At 41.3% G+C, this 23,449-nt stretch overlaps 1 pseudogene; it reads left to right on the top strand.

The window, feature by feature from the left end:
- The first annotated feature begins 1,158 nt into the window (after positions 1 to 1,158).
- LOC122066023 lies at positions 1,159 to 23,131 on the top strand (annotated as a pseudogene).
- Positions 23,132 to 23,449: the final 318 nt, after the last annotated feature.

Below are 23,449 nucleotides of genomic sequence, written 5' to 3'. Positions count from 1 at the left end.
TTTTTCATTCATTTTCATTTCTCTTGGTGCTCCATCTACCCCCTTTTTATACCACTCCTTATTACCTTCATTTCATACCTTTGTTTATTTACACTTAGCTATCTCCTTGAAATTTTCAGGATGCCTTCACCAAGAGGCAAGGAGGAAGCTTCCTCATCTAAGAGAAGAAAAACAACTACCTCCAAGGGGAAAAACTTAGACCCAAGTTCTTCTTCTTCGCGAGCCCGACCTAGGAGGGATGCTTCTACTAATCCTGAAGATTTTGACGAGAAGTTGTTCCATAGTCTAGAGGAGGTTGTTGCTCGACCAATCTTTTCTAGAAAGTTAGTCATGATGGAGAAAACAATGGTGGTGGGGGATTTTGTTGGTTTTCAGATGCTGGATAATTTTATGGCATTGGGTTGGTAGTCTATACTTGACCCCGACCGACCCTGCTATGAGGATCTAGTTCGGTATTTTTATTGCAACTTGGAGGTATCGTTTGAGAATGGAGAGTACTCCCTCATTAGCATGGTAAATGGAGTAAACATTCTATTGACTGTGGATTTGTTGGCAGGGATCCTGGGTATATCCACGGAGGGTACCGACTTCTATAGTGCCCCGAGGATAAAGGCTGTGGGCCTATATTTGAGTCCAGAGATGCAAGAGGATATTTACAAGGACATCAGTGGCTGCAGAGTGCGTTCCTTGTATGAGACAGCCTACACTCCAGATGCTCGTGTATTTGCATGCTTGGTTCAGTTCAACTTGCTCCCTAGAGTAGGTTACAAAAACCAAGTTAACTTCATGGCCACCTACCTGGCTTACTGTATCCATATGGCCTTAAAGGAGGGTGCGTCGCGTCTATGCCTCCCATATATCATGTTGAAGATCATGGAATACCATACGGCACATCCCAATGATGCAGGTTTCCCATATGATAGGTCACTCACCAAAGTCTTTGAGTACTTCCAGGTGGACCTGAGGGATGAGGAAGGAAAGTCTCTCGCGGATAAGTTCACCAGGGATAACTTACGAAGGATGGGCTTGCAAAGTCATATGGGTGAACCTTAGGGGGGTAGGAGTTCAGGGAGCAGAGGGTGAGAAGCATGTGAGTATGGAAGGTGGGAGTGACAGTGAGAGGATGAGGACTACATTCCTCATCATGACGAGGAAGACATGGATGATGAGGAGATCGTTGAGGAGGATCCTCTTGATAGGAGGGATACAGATCCTCATTTCAGAGCTCCACCATCTTCAGGTGGGGTATTTGATTTTCAGAGTATGATGGACGGCATGAGAGCCCTAAAAGATGGGCAAGATTAGATTCTGAGACGTTTGGATGAGAGTGCTACAAGAGAGAGGGCACTTCAAGACAAGCAGGTAGAGATCCTATAGAGGGTGGAGGAGAGTGCAGCACAGGAGTTAGTACTACAACACAGGTTTGGAAAGTTGGAGGCTAACTTCCAAGCCCTAACTGAGGACTTAGATAAGGGATTGCAGAGGATTTTTGTCGTGTGAAAAGGAGGTTACATTGACTAATGATAGATTTGACTATTATGATCGACGCCTCCACATCGACTTGAGGCCTAAAGGTGGGGAGACATTCACTGTTGACGATGATGATTGATGGAGCAGTGGATCCTTCTAGTTTATGTGATGACCCTTCTTGTTTTGTCTTGGAACAATCTTCTCTTTTCTCTCTTTTCTAACCTTATCTTCTTTTCCCTTATCTCTCTATTTGGTGGTTATGAAATTATGGTGGTCTATATATTTTGATATATTTTCTATGGTTTGGACTTGGTGGTGTGTCTAGTTGATGTTTGGAAACTTTTGGATAGTTTTATTTGTTTTGGTGAATTTTTTGTAATTTGCCAGTGACTATATCGGTCACCACATTTTGTTTATTATGTTTATATTTATGGTCTATCAGATGGTAAACTTTGAAATTTTTGGCATTCTAATTATAGCGTCGTTATGCTGTTGAAATTTTGTTAGAATTAGCAATCAATGGTTTATGGAATCTGTCAATTGGCCCTTTGTTATTCTGATTAGGTTCTACTCTCGTGCATGCAATGAAATGCAAGAATTTAAAATTTTTCATCTTATTACAGGTTTTAGTTCTTTAAAGGTTTTATATTTACCTAACCCCGGGTCCTATTGTAAATTCTATAGGGATCTATCTTACATGCTGTGAGTGGGTAGAGCATAGCACTCTGATACCACCGTTGTCACACCTCGTTCTCACAGAATCAGACAGTTGATCGAGTTAATGTTAACCCAAAACTTGTCAGGATCATTTGATGCAGTAACCACAACACAACATATACACATCTAAAGAAAGTAAAATCTGTATTTCAGTGGAAGTCTTGTATGTATATACCTGTAAACACCCTAATACTCTTGATACCCAAATTGTGTTACATAGTACATTTACCTGTGGGCCCGTAGGCATAATATATACATAAGAAATACAATTTAAATATTCAAAGCACAGAAAGGACATGACAAAGAATAAAAAAGAATCCTAGGTCGGGTATCACTGTTGTTATCTTGCAACACAGCTCTAGCATGGGTACTCTACACCGTGCCCAAGACCTTCAAAGGACCCACCAGTCCTCAACTGAAGATTCTACAGTGGGTCCCGACTCTAGCTCCTCAGCAAAAAAACCTACAAGATCATCTAAATATGATGTGCACGTGGGATGAGCTCACTAGCCCAGGAAGTGAAAAGAAAGACTAAGCAAACATTCATAATACAAATGAACCTATATACATGCAAAGTCCATTTTTATTATCCTAAATCACCTACGTAACATTGGTAAGTCATAGGTTATGTGCTACTCACAACCACAGTGCGTGTATCCCCCAGGTACGAGTTGCAAACACCATCCTGCGATACGCTCATAGGATTGTCAAAGAAGGTCAGCCATGGGTACCCAAAAAAAGTAAATTGGTGCTCCTTAGCGACATTAAAGTAAATTAGGCCTTGTCCTGCATTAAAGTAAATGCAGTACGATTGACCCTTTGATTATATCACCAAAGTTGCCGACTGTTCTAGTGTTCAGCAGGGTGTACTTCTAACTGCCACCTTTGGTACACGACCTTGGGCTTTCCCCCAGTGATATATCCAACACCTAAACTACTATTGGGAAGATGCATAGCATAGGAAAATGTCATTCTTAACCATATACTTTTATATTAGATAGTACGACTGCATAGTACCACCACGGCCCATTTCATGGGCCACCAATGCATTCATTTTCAAGCCGACTATGATATCTAATCTAGCAATACATTATATTCAATAATTGAAATCATCCATCTTATAATTCATAACGAGCATTATGCATTTGAGATGGAAAGCACAACAACACAAATTATAATTGAATTGTAAAAATGCACCAGCAAAGCATGCAAAATGGCATTCAAGAATGGCTAATATACACACAAATAGAATGATGACATGACTAATCTACATACAGGATAAATGATGCAAAACACTCCATAAATTAAAGTCAGCGTCCTCTCCCCACTTACCGGTCATGTAAAATAGTTCACTCCTTGTACAAGCAAGATCTGGCATGCAGTTATGCAAGTTTTTAGTAAAATTTATCATAAAAAGGTCGAGTTTAGTATATCTCTACTTTAAGATCATAACCAATGAAGTATGATGGTCTCAACGTGTTTAAAATCACTATAGAAGGTTGCCCAAAAAATTTGGGCCCTAATGGAGCCTGATAGGCCTCACTAGTAGGTCAATCGATAGGCCAGATGCCCATCAGTCATGCCCGTCGATTGGTGTAGACACCTAATTTTGTCACCCTTCTCCGGTTATGATGAAATGTGGATCTTGGATATGACTCCTGACTTTCGATCAATAGAGAAGGGGGTCCAACTTTGGACCCCCACACGGGAGAGAAGGGGGTCCAACTTTGACTTTCTATATATGAAAGAATTAGGTCAAGATGACCACATAGATGGATAGTGCTTGGAAATACGATTTCAATGATATATGACATGCCAAAATCAGACTGACGGATCCCCCGTGATCATCCCCAAAAAATTACACTTTTCCGTACATATGCCGCGCACTCGGGTAGTCCCGCTGGAAACCTGAAAAAATCCCCTACCTACTCCAAATACCCTAAAATTCATCCTACCCACCCAGATAACCCAAAAACACTCCGTTACCTGAAACCCTAGAAACCCTCATGCAGGAGAGAAGAGGGTCTAATTTTGACTTTTTATGTAAGAAGGAATCCGGACAAGATGACCGTAAGGATCGATACTGCTTGAAAGTACGATTTTGATGATATATGACACATTAAAATTAGACCGATAGATCTCCTGTGACCATCACCAAAAAAATCTGTAAATCGCGCATGCTGGCCTACGGGTGCTTGTTGCCTATGGTTGCTGCCCATGGTCTGCACCACATAGTGCCAGCTATCTATGGGCCCTGAGCCCCCACCCAGCAGACCCGTGCCTTTGCAAGCCTAGGCCCACACCCCGTTGGCACAGGCTCGCGCCCCCACCCTGCACACCTGCGTGTTGGCCAGCAGGCTAGCCTGCTTGACTACTGCCCATGCCTGTGCCCTCTTTGCCAATTGCTGCCCATGCCATGGTGCTGTGCCATGTGCCGCACACCCACATGCCACTACTTGCATGCCATGCGCTGCACACCCATGACATTTCCCACATTGCCTGCCCTCTTAAACTAACCATGCCTTGTGCACTTCGGCCCAATCTTGCGAGCCACCGACAATGGTAGAGATTATTTTTCTGCTAGCCCTATGGGTGAAGGGATTCCTCCTTCACCCACTTGAAACCAAAATTCCACTTTTTTTGCTAAGGATTCTCTCTCCCAAAACCCTCTTTTACCAATTGGATAAAAGCCCGTTTCACCCATTCTAGTCCAAAACCCCTTTTGTCCATTGGATAGAAGCTTGCTTCACCCATTCAGGCAAAAAACCCTCTTTCATCCATTGGATAAAGATGTTCCCTCTTTCCCATTGACCGAAAAAACCTATAAATAACCCCTCCTTTGGGATTTACACACCAAACAAACCCACCTTACTCTATAGTAGTGAAGCTCTGCCCTCTCTCCTCCCCTTCCCCTCTTGATTTTGTTTGGGTCTTCGGAGCGATCTTCTTCTAGATCTGAAATCTTGTTCGGATCTTTGAAGTGTTCTTTGAGACTTTGAAGATCTTCAATCCAATATCTTAGTTCAATCCAGTTTTTGCTAAAAATAGTGTGTTCTTCAACTCCTTCCTTTGAGGGTTCTTGAGTTTTTACCAGAAATAGAAATCCCTCCCACTTAAGGTTCTTTAGGTTTATGAAGAGGTTTTTGTTAAGATTCGGAACTTTGTTTGGATCTTCAAAGTGTTCTTCGGGGCTTTGGGAATCTTCAATCCATTTTTAGGTCAATTCGTTTCTTTCCAAAAATAGCAGTTCCTAGCGGAAGCACTGTCCAAGTGGCCTTGGAATCTTTTCAAAAGTAGCCATTCCCAGCGGAAGCTCTGCTGAAGTGGCACCTTAGGCTAGCCCTCTCCTAGCCTATTGCCAGCAGAAGCTCTCCCAGAGTGCCACGTCAGCCTAGCCCTCCCTAGCTTATTCCCAATGGAAGCTCTGTCAAAGTGCCACCTCATCCTAGCCCTCCCCTAGCCTATCCCCAATAGAAGCTCTATTAGAATGCTACCTCGTCCTATGCTCGGAAATAGCCTTCCCTCGCTAAAGTTCTGTCCGAATCCAAATCCAAAATTAGCCTTCCCTAGCCGAAGCTCTGTCCAAATCCAAATCCAAAAGTAACCGTTCCTAGCTGAAACCCTGTCCGGATATCATCATAGTCAGCATCTCTCAAGAAAGGAAGTTGGAGGTCAAGACCATCTTCCCTTGAGCCAAGAGAACACGAAAGACAATCCGACTGGATACCAATCAGGGGCCCACCCCTCTTAACCCAAAACAGGGGTTAAGTTCAGGTACAATTTATCAACCAAATTGTCATCATGTAAACTTTATATAGACCTTGTTTTAGTGTACATAATAGTTTAAATTCAGTTAATGTATATAAATGTGATAACTTAGCTATGCATGTGGAATAGTAATAATTGTGGATAATGTTCGTTCTTAAGCATCTAGTAGGAAGACCAGTCGAACCGGGTAGATTGGGTGCTTAACACCTTCCCAATTCTATAACCTGACAGTTACCCTAATATCTGGACCAGACTAATTATCAGGCCTTTTTCTTTGGAATTAGGCCCATAATCATAGGTGGCGATTCTAAACCCCATTTGTATGATCCCAATACCCGTATTGGACCATCATCAAAGCCCCATCTCAAATGATGAATTTTATATTCTTGTGAAATAGGCCTCCATATATCTCAGGGCGGCAATACGATGGTATGGGGCCCGCAAGAAAAGCACACACGACACAAACCCCTCCCCTCACATGAAAGAGGAAGAGAGGAGAGAGGACGGGATATAAGTCCATCTCCGACTGGTACCCTCACAGTGGCAACTCCACTAGGATAAATGTCAAGCTTCCGATACTAGATGCTACCTTTAAATGCAAGAACATTTTCCACCACATTTGTTTGAAAGCGTGTTTGGATAACCACATATTTGTAATTGTATTCACTAACCACATTATGCATCGTACTCGAAGTGAAATCATTTGGCAAGGGACTCTTTATCATGCCTGCACCCTCGGGGAGGTCAGTGCATGTTATGGAGAGTACTCTGAGAGCAAATGATACCCACTTCTTATACAAGAGTGGAAGGTTTCTTCAAACGGTGAGGATATTGTATTTGTGCCAGCACCCTCAAGGAGGTCCGTGCACTTTATAACATTCTGAAATCGAATGCGTCATCAAATGGTGAGGGTGTTCGTAATTGTGGCAGCATCCTTAGGGAGGTCTGTTCACTTTATGGTATTCTGAGATCGAATGATAGTTACCCTACATTACACTTTTGCACACAATCACTCATAGTTCCACCACCACATGACCAATTGCTTAACCTCGTGTATCGTCACAAGTAATGGGCAAGGAAGTCACCCCCTTGATCTCGTACCTATGGGTATATCAAAAGAATCATGTACCTTGTGTATATAGATCCTATCAAGGAAGCCTTGTCGGTCCTATTGCATCCACTGCATGCTCACATCATATAGGAAATAATTGGAGAACGCTAGGAATGCCACAAGTTGATGCAGAATCTGTTTGCGGTCTTGAAAAAGAATATTCTTATGATATGTTCTAGTCATAAGGAAATGCTCTCCTATTTGGGTTTCGGATAAAATGTGTCCTTAGAAATGAAATATGGATGATTTGGCATAAACGATATAGGCTGACTTCTGTTAAAGTCCCGTAAAATGTCGAATTATCTAAAAGACCCGAGGAAACTAGGAGGCAGGTCACCTAGTGGGATAAGAGAAAGGAAAGCATGAATTTATTGGCAAAGAATGTATTAATATGGGTATTCTGGTCAAGCCATTTATGTGTATCTCTTGCTTATGGCATTGAGTGGACTAGGGGCATCAACCCCTACCCATTCCCTACCATTAAGTGGACTAACTTTGGATGGATCATTGATTGTTAATCTAGTAAATATCTGAACAAGGGGTTGGGAATTAAAGAATCCTAAAATAAACCATTTTTGGTTCATGCACAATTCCACACCTCAAGTATTCTCCACAGTCCATTTTGGCACGTCAGGATAATTGATTTACTAGCTTAAGTCTAGTATCACCTCCATCGTATCTCCAAGATTGTCTACCACCAAGTGATTACAACATAGTTAACATGGATCCACCTAACATGGAAACACCGGAACAAGCGTGGATCCACCCAGTAGAGACATTGCAAGCTAAAGTTGTGGAAGTTAAGAATGGATTAGCTCAAGTGTTGCACTTATTACGAAACCTGCCTAGGGCCAATCTTGAGGTTGATATAACTCCTCATATCCTCCTCCAGCAGAGCTAGAGCCAACTAGGCCTACAGGTCATCAAGGGACTTCCTCCAGGGATCCCTCTCTGGCTTTATTTAATAATGAAGTAGAGGAATTTGTGGCACATGTTCAAAAGGAACCTCCAGAGATAGAGAGGGAAAGGAAAATGGGAGAATAATTGGAGAAGCTTGAGGATATGATATGAGCAGGGAAAAGTCAGGAAAGTCAAACAGTAGATTTTTACGAGATGAATTTCTTTTCTGGGGTAAGAATCCCTGAAAAGTTTAAGTGTCAAACCGATAGATTTGACGGGTCAAGGGATCCTAAGGGTCGTTTGGAGTTATTCCTCAGTATCATAAAGATATGGAAAATTGCTGACAATCAAATGAGGCAAGTATTCATGTCAACATTATTTGAACAGTATACCCACAACAATAAAGTAGATAAAGAACATCGAGAGCTCGAAACCTTGAGACAACAACCTAGGGAAGGGTTTACCACTTTCTTAACAAGGTTCAAGAATAAGGCCGCCAAGATGGCAGATCGACCTTCTGAAGCAAAGCAAGTAGAAATGTTAATTGAGAACTTGTCAAGGCCTTATTATAATGTTCTCTACTATCAACATCTATAGACTTTTAATGCCCTAATAGCCATTGGGACACGTGTTGAGAACAAGATCCTAAGGGATGCACAATATCAAGACATGGGGAAGAATGCCAAAGGCGGGCTAGGAAAGAATCCTGAGACCAATGTGATAGGTACAATCCAACAGTCAATATCATCTGCAACCACTTCACCTTCACAACTATTTGTGATACGATCAAATGCTCCTTCTCAGAAAATTCCTCACCCAAAAGACAATTCACAGAATTGGGAATGCCTTTGGCCACATTATATGAAAAGTTGAAGAACTAAGGTCTTTTGGGAACTATGGCTCCAAGGGTGATCCATAATCCTCCCCCAGTTTGGTACAAGGATTGTATTTACAATGCTCAGAAGGGCAAACTACTGAAAGATGCATAACTTTACGGCAAGCAGTTCAAGATTTGGTAGACAATGGGACCATTGAAGTCGAGGCCAAACAGTCTCCCAATGTCATTACCAACTCACTCCCTGATCATGCAATAGTCAATGTATTGGAAGGAGAATCAACGGAAAGTGACCCCACTCAACTCATCAAGCCAGGTGCTCGAAGAGATCACTTGATAAAAACCCCAGGAAAGAAGAGCCATTAGGAGAAGTGTCAGAAGATTAGGATTAGATGCTCACCTTCCCTCCTTCATCACCAACCCCAGAAGAGGAATCCACCATCTCATACCATCTACCTTTGCTATTGTCTTCCCTCTCACCATACCATCAGAGAGCAGGACCCCCTTCATCATCCTATCATCCACTATCTTCATTAGAATACCCTATCTCCTATATCACATCCCCTTCATATCACCCCACCTCATATCCTTCATCACCCTTTTATCATTCCCATTCCCAAGGGTTGGTAGACAATCCATCAAATTCAAAAGAAGGATGGATTGGCGGGTACAACTGGAAGGATATACTTACATTGCCGGAATCTCTAGAAATAACTTCATCAGCAGAGTCAGTAAATGTTATGAGGGAAAGGCAGGAGAATGACCCTACATCTTTGATTCAGTCAAACACACCTCAAGAGGAGGTTCCAACGGAAAGAGAATAGGACAGTTACATCACTGGAATAATGGATGTAGTACTGATTGAAGATGGGTTCTCCTCTAACAACCCCATAACAATGATCCAGTTAAAGGAGGCCCCAAGGCCCCAGGTACTTCTGAAGAGAGAATGGGAAAAGAAGATAAGACTCATCTAGAGTTTATAACTTTCCACCGATCTGAAGAACCACATCTATTCATTTCTGTAAAACCAAGATCTCAGGAGCTACATGAGCTCAAGCCCAGGCCTTTCAGAGGAAGAAGCATATATGCAAAGCAAAGAAGAGCACAAAGAATGATGGTATGCATGCACTATGCCGGAATCAACTACAACATGAAGACCCGTAATGGTGATCAAAGATGTGACAGAGGCACCGAGATGGCATCCCTCAACAGGCTTGAAAAGTTGGATCTTATAGAAAGAAGATTAAGCAGCCTTCACCAATCATCATTCAACTTTAAGAGATATGAGTTGGATTAACTCATCTTTGTGAAGAAACAAGTATCTGATATCAACACCATTGAAAAAATAGTGGCAACTTTCTCAAAAGGAGAAGAAGGTCCTTTGCCATACCTCCTCATCCATCAAACCGTCGAATCGCTCCTGAATTGGACTAGCATTGGAGAAGACTTCAAGTTTACGTCACTATCAAGTCAACCAACCTGAATACCACTGACAAAAGCATTAAGTCAATTGTCAAGTCTATAGTTGAGTCTGTTGTTGAGTCTATTGTTTATGATTTCGTGTAGGCCTCCCGTCTTGAGGCAAGTCTAGAGTCGATGTACATCGAGTCTATTACTCATTTCATGAATAAAATTTCTGATTCTGAGTATGACTTGCCTCCATTTTCTATGATGATATTAATAAATATTGAGAATTAATAAAATAATGCAAATCAAAGAGAGCCCAACCTATCCGTGAGGATACTCGGGTTATTAACCTAGGAATCGACAAATTCCTTTGAGGTAAAAATTAGTACCACCTTAGATGACGAAGAAGCAAAACAAATGATTAGTCTTTTGAAAGAGTTTACCGAAGTCTTTGTTTGGTCTTATAAGGATATGCCTAGTATCGACCCCAACATCGTGCAACATTGATTGCCGACCTACCCTGAGGTAAAACCGGTAAAGCAAAAGCTCTGAAGAATGTAGCCAAAATGGAGTGAGAAGATCAGAGAAGAAGTTGTGAAGCCATAGAATGCAGGATTTCTACAAGTGGTGAAGCACCCCCAATGGTTGGCCAACATTGTGCCAGTACTGAAGAAAGATGGCAAGGTACGAATGTGCGTGGACTTCTGAGATCTTAACAAAGTGAGCCCTAAAGATGACTTCCCATTACCTCACATTGATGTATTTGTGGATAATACGGTTGGGCATGATTTTTTATCATTTATGGATTGATTCTCGAGATACAACCAAATAAGCAGACACCCAGAAGATCATGAGAAGACAACCTTCACCACTCCATGGGGAACCTATTGTTACAAGGTGATGCCTTTTGGACTGAAAAACACTAGGGCAACTTATCAGAGAGCAGCTGCGGCCATATTGCATGACATGATGAACAAAGATGTGGAAGTCTATGTGGATGACATGATAGTAAAGTTGAAACAACGGCAGGGGCATATTCTCACGCTGAGGCGTTTCTTTGAAAGAATCAAGAAGTATCAGCTGAAGTTGAACCCTCAGAAGTGTGTCTTTGGGGCAAAGTAGGAAACTTGTTAGGTTTCTTAGTGAGTGAAAGAGGTATTGAAGTCGACCCTATCAAGGTCAAGGCAATTCAGGAAATGCCCATGCCTCAGACTGAGAAGCAAATACGATGATTTTTGGGTCACATCCTGTATATTAGCAGATTCATGGCTTAGTTGACTACAATCTGTAAACCAATTTTCAAGCTACTGAAGAAGGATTAGCCCACTAAATGGAATGATTAATGCCAACAAGTTTTTGATAAAATCAAGGGATATCTCATGAATCCACCAGTATTGACACTGCTGGTGGAAGCTGAACTACTTCTCTTGTACTAATCCGTGGAAGAATATCCCATGGGCCCTTTGTTGGCACAGAAGGAAATGAAAGAAGGGGCAGAGCATGCCATGTACTACCTTAGTAAGAAATTCCTAAAATATAAGACATGGTATACATCTTTGGAAATAACCTGTGCTGCGTTGATTTGGGGAACGAAAAGGTTACGACACTATATGGTTTCCTATCCAGTGCACTTGATCGTAAGAATGGATCCCATCAAATACCTCTTCGAGAAACCAGCCCTAATAGGAAGGATGGCCTATTGGTTGCTTTTGCTATCTGAGTTTAATATCACCTATGTTACTAAGAAATCTATCAAGAGGCAAACCATAGCCGATCATTTGGTTGCCCACCCTACAGAAGATGGAAGATCTTTGGATGATGCCTTTCCAGATGAAGGAATCACTGTAATAGAGGAAGAAGATACAATTACTGAATGGCAGTTATTCTTTGATGGAGCAGCCAATCAAAAGGGATGTGGTGCAGGAATATTACTTGTCACTCCTGTCGGCCTTTATTTGCTTTCATCATTTCACCTTAATTTCCCCTGTACCAATAATATTGTCGAATATGAAGCTTGTGCTTTGGGGCTCGAAACTGATTTGACTATTGGAGTGAAAAGGATCAAGGCTTACAGTGATTCATCCATCGTCATCTGCCAGACACACAGAAAATGGAAGACTAGAGATGAAAAATTGAAGCCATATCAAAAACATCTGGAAGAGGTGATTGAACACTTTAAGAAGATCTTGTTCAAGTACTTCCAGAGGGATAACAATAGGTTTGCTGATGCCCTTGCAACCTTGGCTTCCATGGTGGAGTGCAACCATATGGCTAGGGTTCGACCATTCTTGGTGGAACAAAGAAGCAGGCCTATTTATCAGAATTTGATGAACTCTCTTACTGTGGATGGTCGATCTTGGTTCGCTCACATAGTGGATTTCATTAGGGAAAGGAAGTACCCAGTTGAAGCAACTGACAGAGAAAATAAGTTTCTGAGAAGATATGCCACCTAAATTATTCTTCAAGAGGATACAGATCCTATGACGGAATACAATTATTGTGTGTAGATGAAGAACAGGCTACAACCATCATGGAAGAAATTCATCAAGGTCTTTGTGGACTCCACATGAATGCTAAGATGTTATCTAAAAAGATCATCAGGATAGGATATTATTGGAACACAATGGAAGCAGATTGTGTGGAATTTGTCAAGAAATGCCACAAGTGTCAGATATTAGCTAACATCATACATATCCCACGAATAGAGCTGCATTCACTTAGTTCACCTTGGCCATTGTCTACTTGGGGCATTGATATCATTAAAAAGGTCAACCCCAAAGCATCCAATGATCATGAGTTCATTTTGGTAGCCATTGATTATTTCACCAAGTGGGTGGAAGTTTAGTCCTATACGTTCATCACGTCTGCTAAGGTAGCCAAATTCATCCAAGAAAATATCATTTCCTGATATGGAGTACCTCAAGAATTGATATCAGATCAGGGATCCCATTTCTGGGGTAAGACAGATAAAATCTGCACAAATTTTGATATCAGAAGGCATCGCTCTACCACTTATAGGCCGCAGACCAATGGGGTAATAGAAGCAACCAACAAGAACATCAAAGTCATCCTACAAAAAATGACGGAAACACACAAGGATTGGGTTGATTAGTTACCTTGCCTTATGGGCATACTAGACTTCTGTACGATCCTTGACGGGAGCAACTCCTTTCTCTTAGGTGTATGGAGTGGAGATGGTTCTAACCATGGAAATCCTAATACCATCCATAAGGGTGCTTCTTAATAATCAGCTATCTAAAGGAGAGTAGGTGAAAGCCAGATATGACGAGCTCAATTTTCTCGATGAAAGGCGTATGAAAGCCATGGATAATCTAAAGAAATATCAACTGAGAATGGCCAAGGCCTTTAACAAGAATGTGAAGCCCTGCCACATAGAGGTGGGCGAATTTGTTCTTCGAGAACAAAGAGCCTCGATTCATGACCCAAGAGGAAAATTCAGGCCCAACTGGAGCGGCCCATTCACTGTCAAAGAAATTCTACTAGGCAAAGCTATGAAACTCATAGACCACAACAGTGAAGAAATACCCAGACTGGTCAACATGGATCAACTTAAGAAATATTATGTCTGAAAAGACGAATGCCCGAACTACGTCAAACCTGATTCCTCTCAAGGGATACGTAGGCAACATGACATGTGCAAGTGTGGTCTTAACTATAACAAGGCAATAAATTGGTTCCTAAATTAATAATCAAGGTATCTTAAAAGATCATTATAGTTTGTGTCCCCTAAGAATGCCATTTGGCATGCAAGACCATTAGGTATCTATCATTCGCCTATTGGTCCATCAATTCTTATCCAGGATTCTATTCCCCAAGAATCGCCATTTGACATACAAGGCCATTAGGTATCTATCATTCACCTATGGTCCTTCAAATTCTTATCTAAGATTCTATCTCCCCAAAAGTCACCACCCGGCACCAGTTTATCAAGGCCAGTTCATTCCCCATCCTTGATGAAGTCAAAAAAAAAAAAAAAAAAAAGATTCCAATTCTAAAGTATAGCTAAAAAATTCTTACCACAAAATACAAAATCAAATCAAATTTCGTGAGGAAGGTGAAATTTACATCACATTCATGTGAAATGTGAAAATCAAATTCAAGTGGAAAGTAAAATTTAAAGCAAGTTAATGTGGTAGATAAAATTTACATCACATTTATGTCAAAGGTGAAAATCAAATTCAAATGGAAAGTAAAATTCATGTGAAAAGAAAAATTCAATCCAAATCAAGATTCCAATTCAAAAGTTCAAATTCAAGATTCCAACTCAAAGGTCAAAATTCAAGATTTCAATTCAAAAGTCCAAAAGATTAAAAATCCAAAGAAGAATCAAAGAATCAAAGGTCAAAAATCAAAAAATCAAGAATCAATTATTAATGTCTTTTATAGGATTGAAAGAGTAGCAAATTTCTTTCCTATAATGGACAGTACCAGATTGCCCAGTCCGGTTCGAAAAAACCCGCCTGGAAGACCAGATAGCCTAGCCCAGTTCGAAAGAACCTGCCTAAAAAACCAGATAGCCCAGCCTGATTCGAAAGAACCTGCCTGGAAGACCACATTCCCTGAACTGACACATGTGAAGCCCAACTAAGGAATATCCAAGAATCAAATATTTTTTCCTGTTGCTAGATTGGAAGAGCAACGAATTCCTCTTTTGTAACCACTGGCCCTAGATAGTCCAGATTGGTACGAAAGACCCAGCCTAGAGACCAAATTCCCTGACCTAGCACATGTGAAGCTCAGCTAAGGAAAATCCAAGAATCAAATGTTTTTACTTGTTGCAAGATTGAAAGAGTAGCGAATTTCTCTCTTGTAACCTTCGGTCCCAGATAATCCAGATTGGTTCGAAAGACCTAGCCTAGAGACCAAATTCCCTGAACTAGCAGATGTAAAGCCTAGCAAAGGGAAATCCAAGAATCAAATATTTTTGTCTGTTCCAAGATTGGAAGAGTAGTGAATTTCTTTCTTGTAACTACTGATCCCAGATAGCCCAAATTGGTTCGAAAGACCTAACATGGAGACCAAATTCCCTGAACTGGCACATGTGAAGCCCAGTAAAGGAAAATCCAAAAATCAACTACTAACATCTTTTGTAGGATTAGAAGAGTAGTGAATTTCTTTCCTACAAAATCGACGACTTAGGTAAGTCCCAAACTTCAAAGTAGTTAAGAGATATTACCTGTTGCATTTTCAACTCTATGAATGAGCAAGATGACGACAGTACATGCTCTAGGTGACAAAATGTGGTTGTTCTTTTCTTTGCCCTTCGACCATTGGCATAGGCCTCGGCTAAAGAGGGGTATTCTGTAGACACCCAATTTTGTCACATTCCTCTGGCTATGATGAAATGTGGATCTTGGACGCGAATCCCAACTTCCAATCAATAGAGATGATGATGGAAACATTCCCTAACCTAAAACCCTGGAAACCCCCACATGGGAGAGAAAGTGCTTGAAAATATAATTTATATATAAAGGAATCTGATCAAGATGACCGCATAGATGGATAGTGCTTGAAAATATAATTTTTACGATATATGGCATGTCAAAATCGGACTGATGGATCTCCCGCGATCAACCCCAGAAAATTATACTTTCCCGCACATATGTCGCACACTCGGACAGTCCCGCTAGAAACCTGAAAAAATCCCCTACCTACCATAAACACCTTAAAATTCATCCCCTATCCACCCAGATAACCCAAAAACACTCCCCTACTTGAAACTCTAGAAACTCTCATGCAGGAGAGAAGAGGGTCCAATTTTGACTTTTTATATATGAAGGAATCCAGTCAAGATGATCGTACGGATGGACAATGCTCAAAAGTACGATTCTGACGATATATGGCACGTTAAAATCGGATCGACGGTTCACCCATGACCTTCACTAGAAAAATTCATAAATTGCTCACACTACGCGCTGGCCAACAGGCTAGCCCGCACACGTGCTTGCTGCCCATGGGCTACAGCACATGGTGCCAGCCAGCCATGCGCCTAGCCAACCATGCACCCAATAGGCCCACGCCCCCGCCCAGCTGGTCCCCCCTCGGGCATAGGCCCGCACCCTTGCCCTACACACCTGCTTGCTAGCCAGTAGGCCAGCTCGGTGCATGCGCACATTGGCTCCTGCCCAACTTGCCTAACTACTGCCCATGCCGACACCCCCTTTGCCAGTTGCTGCCTATGCCATGGCACCGTGCCATGCTCCTCACACCCACATGCCACTACCCGAGTGCCATGCGCCGCACAACCATGACATTGCCTTGCCTGCCCTCATATACTAACCATGCCCCGTGTACTTCAGCCCAATCTTATGTGGCATCGGCAATGGCCGTGATTTATTTTTCGTTGGCCTGATGGGTGAAGGGATTCCCCTTTCACCCACTTGAAACCAAAATCCTACTTTTTTGGCTAAGGATTCTCTCTCTCAAAAACCCTCTTTTGCGTATTGGATAAAAGCCCATTTCACCCATTTTAGTCCAAAAACCCCTTTTGTCAATTGGATAGAAGCCTGCTTCACCCATTTTAGGCAAAAAACCCTCTTTCGTCTGTTGGATAAAGGTGTTCCACTTTCCCATTGGCCAGAAAAACCTATAAATACCCCCTCCTTTGGATTTTACATACCAAACAAATCCACCTCACTCTATAGTAGTGAAACTCTGCCCTCTCTCCTCCCCTCCCCCTTTTGATTTTCTTTGGGTCTTCGGAGCGATCTTCATCAAGATCCAAAATCTTGTTCGAATCTTCGAAGTGTTCTTCGGAACTTCGAAGATCTTCAATCCAAGTTCTTAGTTCAATCCAGGTATTGCCAAAAATAGTGTATTCTTCAACTCCCTCATTTGAGTGTTCTTGATTTTTTCCAGAAATAGAAATCCCTCCCCCTTGAGGTTCTTCGGGTCTACGAAGAGATATTTGTCAAGATTCGGAACTCTGTTCAGATCTTTAAAGTGTTCTTTGGGGCTTTAGGGATCTTCAATCCATTTTTACGTCAATCCGTTTCTTTTCAAAAATAGAAGTTCCTAGCGGAATCCCTATCCGAGTGCCCCTGGAATCTTTTCAGAAGTAGCCATTCTCAGTGGAAGCTCTGCCGAAGTGCCACCTCAGCCTAGGCCTCCCCTAGCCTATCCCCAGCGAAGCTCTGCTGGAGTGCCACCTCAACCTAGCCTCCCTAGCCTATTCCCAGTGGAAGTTCTATCGAAGTGCCACCTCAGCCTAGCCCTCCCCTAGCCTATCCCCAGTGGAAGCTCTATCAGAGTGCCACATCATCCTAAGCCCGAAAATGGTCTTTCCTCGCTGAAGCTCTGTCCTAATCTAAATCCAGAAATAACCTTTCCTAGCTGAAACTCTATCCGAATCCAAATCTGAAATTAACCGTTCCTGGCAGGAACCTTACCCGAATATCATCACAGTCAGCATCTCTCAAGAAAGAAAGTTGGAGGTCAAGATCATATTCCCCTAAGCCAGGATAATACGAAAGACAATTCGAGCCGGTACCAATTAGGGGCCCACCCCTATTGACCAGAAACAAGGGTTAAGTTCAGGCATAGTTTCTCAACCAAATTATCATCTTATAGACTTTATATAGACCTTGTTTTAGTATACATAGTAGTTTAAATTCAGTCAATGTATATATGTGTGATAACTTAGCCATGCATGTGAAATAGTAATAATTATGAAAAATGTTCGTTTTTAAGTATCTAGTAGGAAGACCGGTCGAACCGGGTAGATTGGGTGCCTAAAACCTTCCCAATTCTAGAACCTGACATTTACCCTAATCTCTGGACCAGACCAATTATCGGGCTATTTTCTCTGAAATTGGGCCCACGCCCAGGTCCTAGGTCCATAATCCTAGGTGGCGACTCCAAACCCTATTTGTATGGTCCCGATCCCTGTATTGGACCATCACCGATCCTCCTTCTCAAATGATGAATTTTATAGTCTTGTGAAATAGGCCTCCACGTATCTCCGAACGGTGATACGGCGGTGCAGAGGCCGTAAACAAAACACACACGACACGAACCTCTCCCCTCACATGAAAGAGGAAGATAAGAGAGAGGACGGGATGCAAGTCCATCTCCAGCCGCTACCCTCATAGTTAGGCCAAGGGCTCTATCTAAATAGGTGGGCCCCAACCGACGGGCTGGGCGACCACCGGTGTAGCCAGCTGATTGGGCCAGAAGCCCAGTCGTGACTAAGGGCCCTCGACGGGTGGGTCTGACACCTACCAGTGCCGCCCACCTATCTACAACGGGTTTCTATTGTTCACTTCTACTTTTCATCCCCCCTTGGGGTAACCACAAGGGGTTGATTCGACTGTATTTTTCATACATCTAAGGTCCCATATTTTGATTCTAACCTAGATCTAGGGTCGATTCAAGGTTTTAAGCGCAGATCTTACCTCTTTGCTCAAGAACACATTCAAAACTCTAAATCTCTACTTCAACTCAAGAAATCATCAAATGCTCTTCAAATCTTGATTTCATCATCTAAAACCTTCAAAATCAACATGTAGGTCTTCCATTAAACTTTAGATTTATCTTCTCAAGTGCGATTAACAAGATCTAAAGGATTTCTACCCGAATCAAAGGGTTTCACTTACGAGTTCTTGAGGGTTTAAGAAATATAGCCTTTACTCACCTCAAATTGTAGATCTCAAGACGAGGATCACTTTTCCAGTGATAAAATGGAAAGATCTAACCTCGGCGACGCACAGGGAGCATTTCTTCTTCTTCTTCTTCTTCTTCCATTTTTCTTCATTTCTTTTCTCTCTTCTTAACTCTTCTCACCCACCTTGTAAAACATTAAATGAGGGAAAAGAAGGGTAATAATTGTTATTTATACTTCGGTCAAAATATCTAATGACTAGACTGGTAGGTCACACTGGTGGGTCCGACTCACCTCTATGACCACCCACAAGTCGGTCGAGACGTAGCCAAATAATTGGGATTTCGACAGGACTCAACCCTCGACAAGTATTTCACTCTTGGTATATGATTTAAAATTACATACTCGTCATAAAATACGACTGTGTACCTTTATTGTCCGTACATGACCTTTTGATACATGCAAGTGCATGGCATGGGCATGCAGACTTCACTTGGCACTGGTTCAGACTCGTCTAGCCAACCCTAGTTTAGAGTCATCCTTGCTATCATGTTCCATAGGTTACCCATCTCAACTCATTCGGGTTCAGATCCTGCACGACCAAACCGAACCAACCGGATAAGTAAACCGGGTTTAGAAAGTAGGGTATCACATTATCCAGTCTCCCTAGGGATGTATGTGGATAGTTAGAAAATTTGTATCCATTTCATGTGTGTTCGTATCTATTTAGGGGAATCCATGTTCGAAAAATCGATTTAAAAAAACTATCCGAGTATTCGAAAGCTAAAGATTCGAATTACCGATAACGTCCAATTAGAATATGATCTGCTTACATCCCTAATCATATAGACTTTACTAAAAAAAAGTACAGTTAACTTTTAAGACAAATACGATTGGGGTAGCTCACATTTCATAAATGTTATGTTTAGGTATTTTCAGTTTTTATATTTTCAACTTTTCCATAAATGTTAGGCTTGGATGCCAGTATTAAAGAATATGAGGTGCACTTCTCTAAGAATCCGTTTTGAGACTCAAAGGGGCTGGATATCGAAGATATAATTCAGGCATAGAGCACCTAAATCCTCATTTTTTTTTTTAATAAACAGAGGGGTATCTACATTTCCTTATTACTTGCTTACCTAGTAGCTTGTTCCCACTACCATTTGACTACAAGCATCAACATGTCCAAATTTTCCACTATCATGTTTAGACCCCTAAGTTTCTCTTTTTTTCTTCCTATCATGGGAGAGAGAAAATAGGGTGGAGTGAGAGAGAGAGATGCAATGAGTGTGTGGGAGGGAGGAGAGGTGATGTGGGAAGGAGCAGAAGAAGGGGGAGGAGGGAGAGATGCAGTGAGTGTACAGGAGGGAGGAGGGGTCAGGGGAGAAGATGCAGAGGGCAGGCAGGACGAAGAGATGCAAGGGCAAGGAAGGGGTACTGGTGGCTATGATGATGGTTAGGTGTGAGAGGGAGGAGAGGTTGGAGTGTGGAAGAGAGAAGGGAAAGTTAGAAGGGGGACATACAGAGCGCGGGGGAGGAGGGAGAGATACATATGACAGAGAAGGGGGAGATACCAAGTGTAAGGGAGACAGAGATGCAGAGGGCGGCAATCAACCATTAGGGGAGAACAGGAAGGGTGACCTGATGGTGGTTTGCTCTTTGGAAGTAGTATCGATAATTGAACGCGACCTTTAACTAAAAGATCATATCCGTTTCAATGGAGGAGGAGGAGGTGGGAAATAATTTTCTAGAGGTGGTGGATTGGGTAAAGATGAAAAAAATGTAAAAAGGTATCTCAAACATTAAATTTCAAGAGTAAGGTATCTCAAACGAAGTTTAAAAACACGTTAAGTACATGAATTGTAATTTATCTCTAGAGGTGGTGGATTGGGTAAAGATGAAAAAAATGTAAAAAGGTATCTCAAACATTAAATTCCAAGAGTAAGGCATCTCAAACGAAGTTTAAAAAAACGTTAAAGTACATGAATTGTAATTTATCACCTCCACAAAAATGAAAAAGGGAAAAAAAATAATAATAGAAATCGATGAAAAGTATAATCATTTAAAAATTAATCATAGTGTACTCATGTAGGGTGACAATCAACATCTACAAAACCCTTTTACGTACAAGACAAAATACCATTAATATTAAAACTAAAAGGAAAATTATCTTGTATCACCCCTGTTTTTAAAATTTATCTGAGATACCACCCTAAAAAATAAAAAATGACATGTAAACACCATTTTTTAAGAAAATAATTACTCTTAAATCTATTCCGTTAGCTCACAAGTGTAAAGTGATGATGTGTCACATTTGAAAATTTTTAACTGACAAGTTTACCCTTCAAGGGCAAACTTGTTATTTTACCCTCTTGAATAATAAACCCATCTCCCTTCTGGTCTCGATTGAACAGAACAGAAAAGAAAACGCAGGTCTCGGTTGAACAAGTGAGGAAGAGAGACCATTTGAACAATCCATTTAATCCGTCATACTATTCTTATCTCACTACATTGCTTAAATTTCTGTTTGTTTTTCTTGAGTAGGGATGCAAGCCACTCCAAACTGGCTATTAGCAGCCCCAGGGTAACTCAAGAAACGTCCTCTTAGCTTATGAAAATACATTATCACAATTTCTTACAACATCCTATGAAAAGAGAAGTGGGGTGGGGAAATTTGATGACATCAATCTTTCAAAAATAATGGCACAAAACCCTTAACGCAAAACAAGAAAATATAACCCACAGATAAATCCAGAGACCAAATACCCGGATTCTACAAATTGTAGAAGCAAATAATTTCATAGGAATTAGAAGCACAAGAGGCAAGCAGGTATTAACTGGGACAACAACAAATGACCCAAAAAAAACGAAAATAATAAAATTCCATGTTTTTCCCCCTTATCTCTAGATCATCATCAGCGCCATCATATCATCAGTTTCTTCTTCCTTTCCAAGCCCTTCCCATTATGATGCCAACGTATCGTCCTTCTATCTTCTATCATTCCTTCGCAACTTGGCCTCCCCTTCTTCCACCTCTATGCATCTCCAACAACCCACCTGTTATTCCGCCACTCTCATCCCCAACCAACAGAACTCCAAAGATGAGGCCTGACTGGGGGATTCCCCCTCCAACAGTTCCTCCATGGCCTCCTTCCGCCACCCACTATTCTCCACTTCAGCCCCTGCAAGCCCAACTCGTCGCCACCATTTTCATCCTGCTAGAATGCGACGAGTACGACACCTCTACTGTGGATTCCGACAGATGGGTCAGCTTCCAAATGGCAGCATCACTACCTATTGCAGATCTGGCGTGTCCTACCTTCTATCTTGTGAAGCCCATGATGGCTCAGAATAACTCGCCCCAGGACGACTCCACCGCCGAGATAGTTTGGGGGCGAGGGCGAGAGTTCGAGTTTGAGAGCGGAAGGGTGACATACGTCCTTTTCCTAGGGTTTAAAATGAGAAGAAGCATTTTTTATTTGTATTTTGTTTTAGGGTTAAAAAGGTAGATTGCATTTGTAAACTAACGGTGTTAGACGTTACGGGTACGTTTACCATTTTTTATTTTTTAGGGTGGTATCTTAGATAAGTTTTAAAAACAGAATAATTTTCCAAGCTAAAATTTTAGTTATCCAAAATGTAGGGTGGTATCTCAGATAAATTTTAAAAACAAGGATAATTCAAGATAATTTTCAAACTAAAATTTTAATTATCCAAAATAAAAGAAAGTGCAAAACTGTTGTTTTGACGCCAAGCTTGGTGTAACCAATTGTGGTAAAATGAAACAAAACCCATCTTATAAGGACAATACCATGTTGAAAATAAAAAGAAAATGGTGAAATATGTGGAGGATCATTTAATTAAAATACATTGCCTCTCATTGCCCACATTTTAGTTAGAAAAAAATAATCAAATATAAGTAGAAATCATGACTATGTGGCTCCCAAATGAATCTGCTTAAGATCGATCGAAATTTCCATCATCCATCATTTTCACCCAAAAAAGAACAGACAGTGCCATCCATCAAAGATCTTGCGTTCATCCCTTTATGCAATGCCAACCAAGTTCTACGTACCTAAGAACACCGAGGTTCTCGACAAGGATGCTTTTAGCTTGCCAAAAAATGGTCAATGTCGACACGTTTTGGCTCCCCACCTCATAAAAGTGGCACCACCACTCCTGCTTTTGGGATCTTCTTATAAACATCAATCACTGATCTATGTTTACAAAGCAGTGCATGCGCATTAATTTTGCAATGCAACCCACTGAAACCACTAACGAGGCTGGGTTTACTCTTAATTAATAGGCCATTACGTAATGGATCCGATCTTTTTTTTTTTTTTTTCTCTTATGCCTTGCTTATTTGACGGAAAAAAGTGGAAAAGGCGGATCTAAAGTCACCACCTCCATTGCGTGAAAATTTATACTTGTTTTTCACAAGTTTCATAAACATAAGTGTTTGAATAAGTGGAAAGAAAAATTTATCAAAATATTCTTTAAATGCAATTATTGTTGTTTGTTGATGTGACACTCAATTTTTTTACACTCACTTGCAAAGGTGTGTCCAAGTGGCCTCACCTAGCCATTCATGATAAGGCAATATTGACAAGATAAAACCACT

This window comes from Macadamia integrifolia, unplaced genomic scaffold, assembly GCF_013358625.1.
Source record: "Macadamia integrifolia cultivar HAES 741 unplaced genomic scaffold, SCU_Mint_v3 scaffold2195, whole genome shotgun sequence".
NCBI classification, from domain to species: Eukaryota; Viridiplantae; Streptophyta; class Magnoliopsida; order Proteales; family Proteaceae; genus Macadamia; species Macadamia integrifolia.
This window is presented reverse-complemented; position numbering and strand designations above follow the sequence as displayed.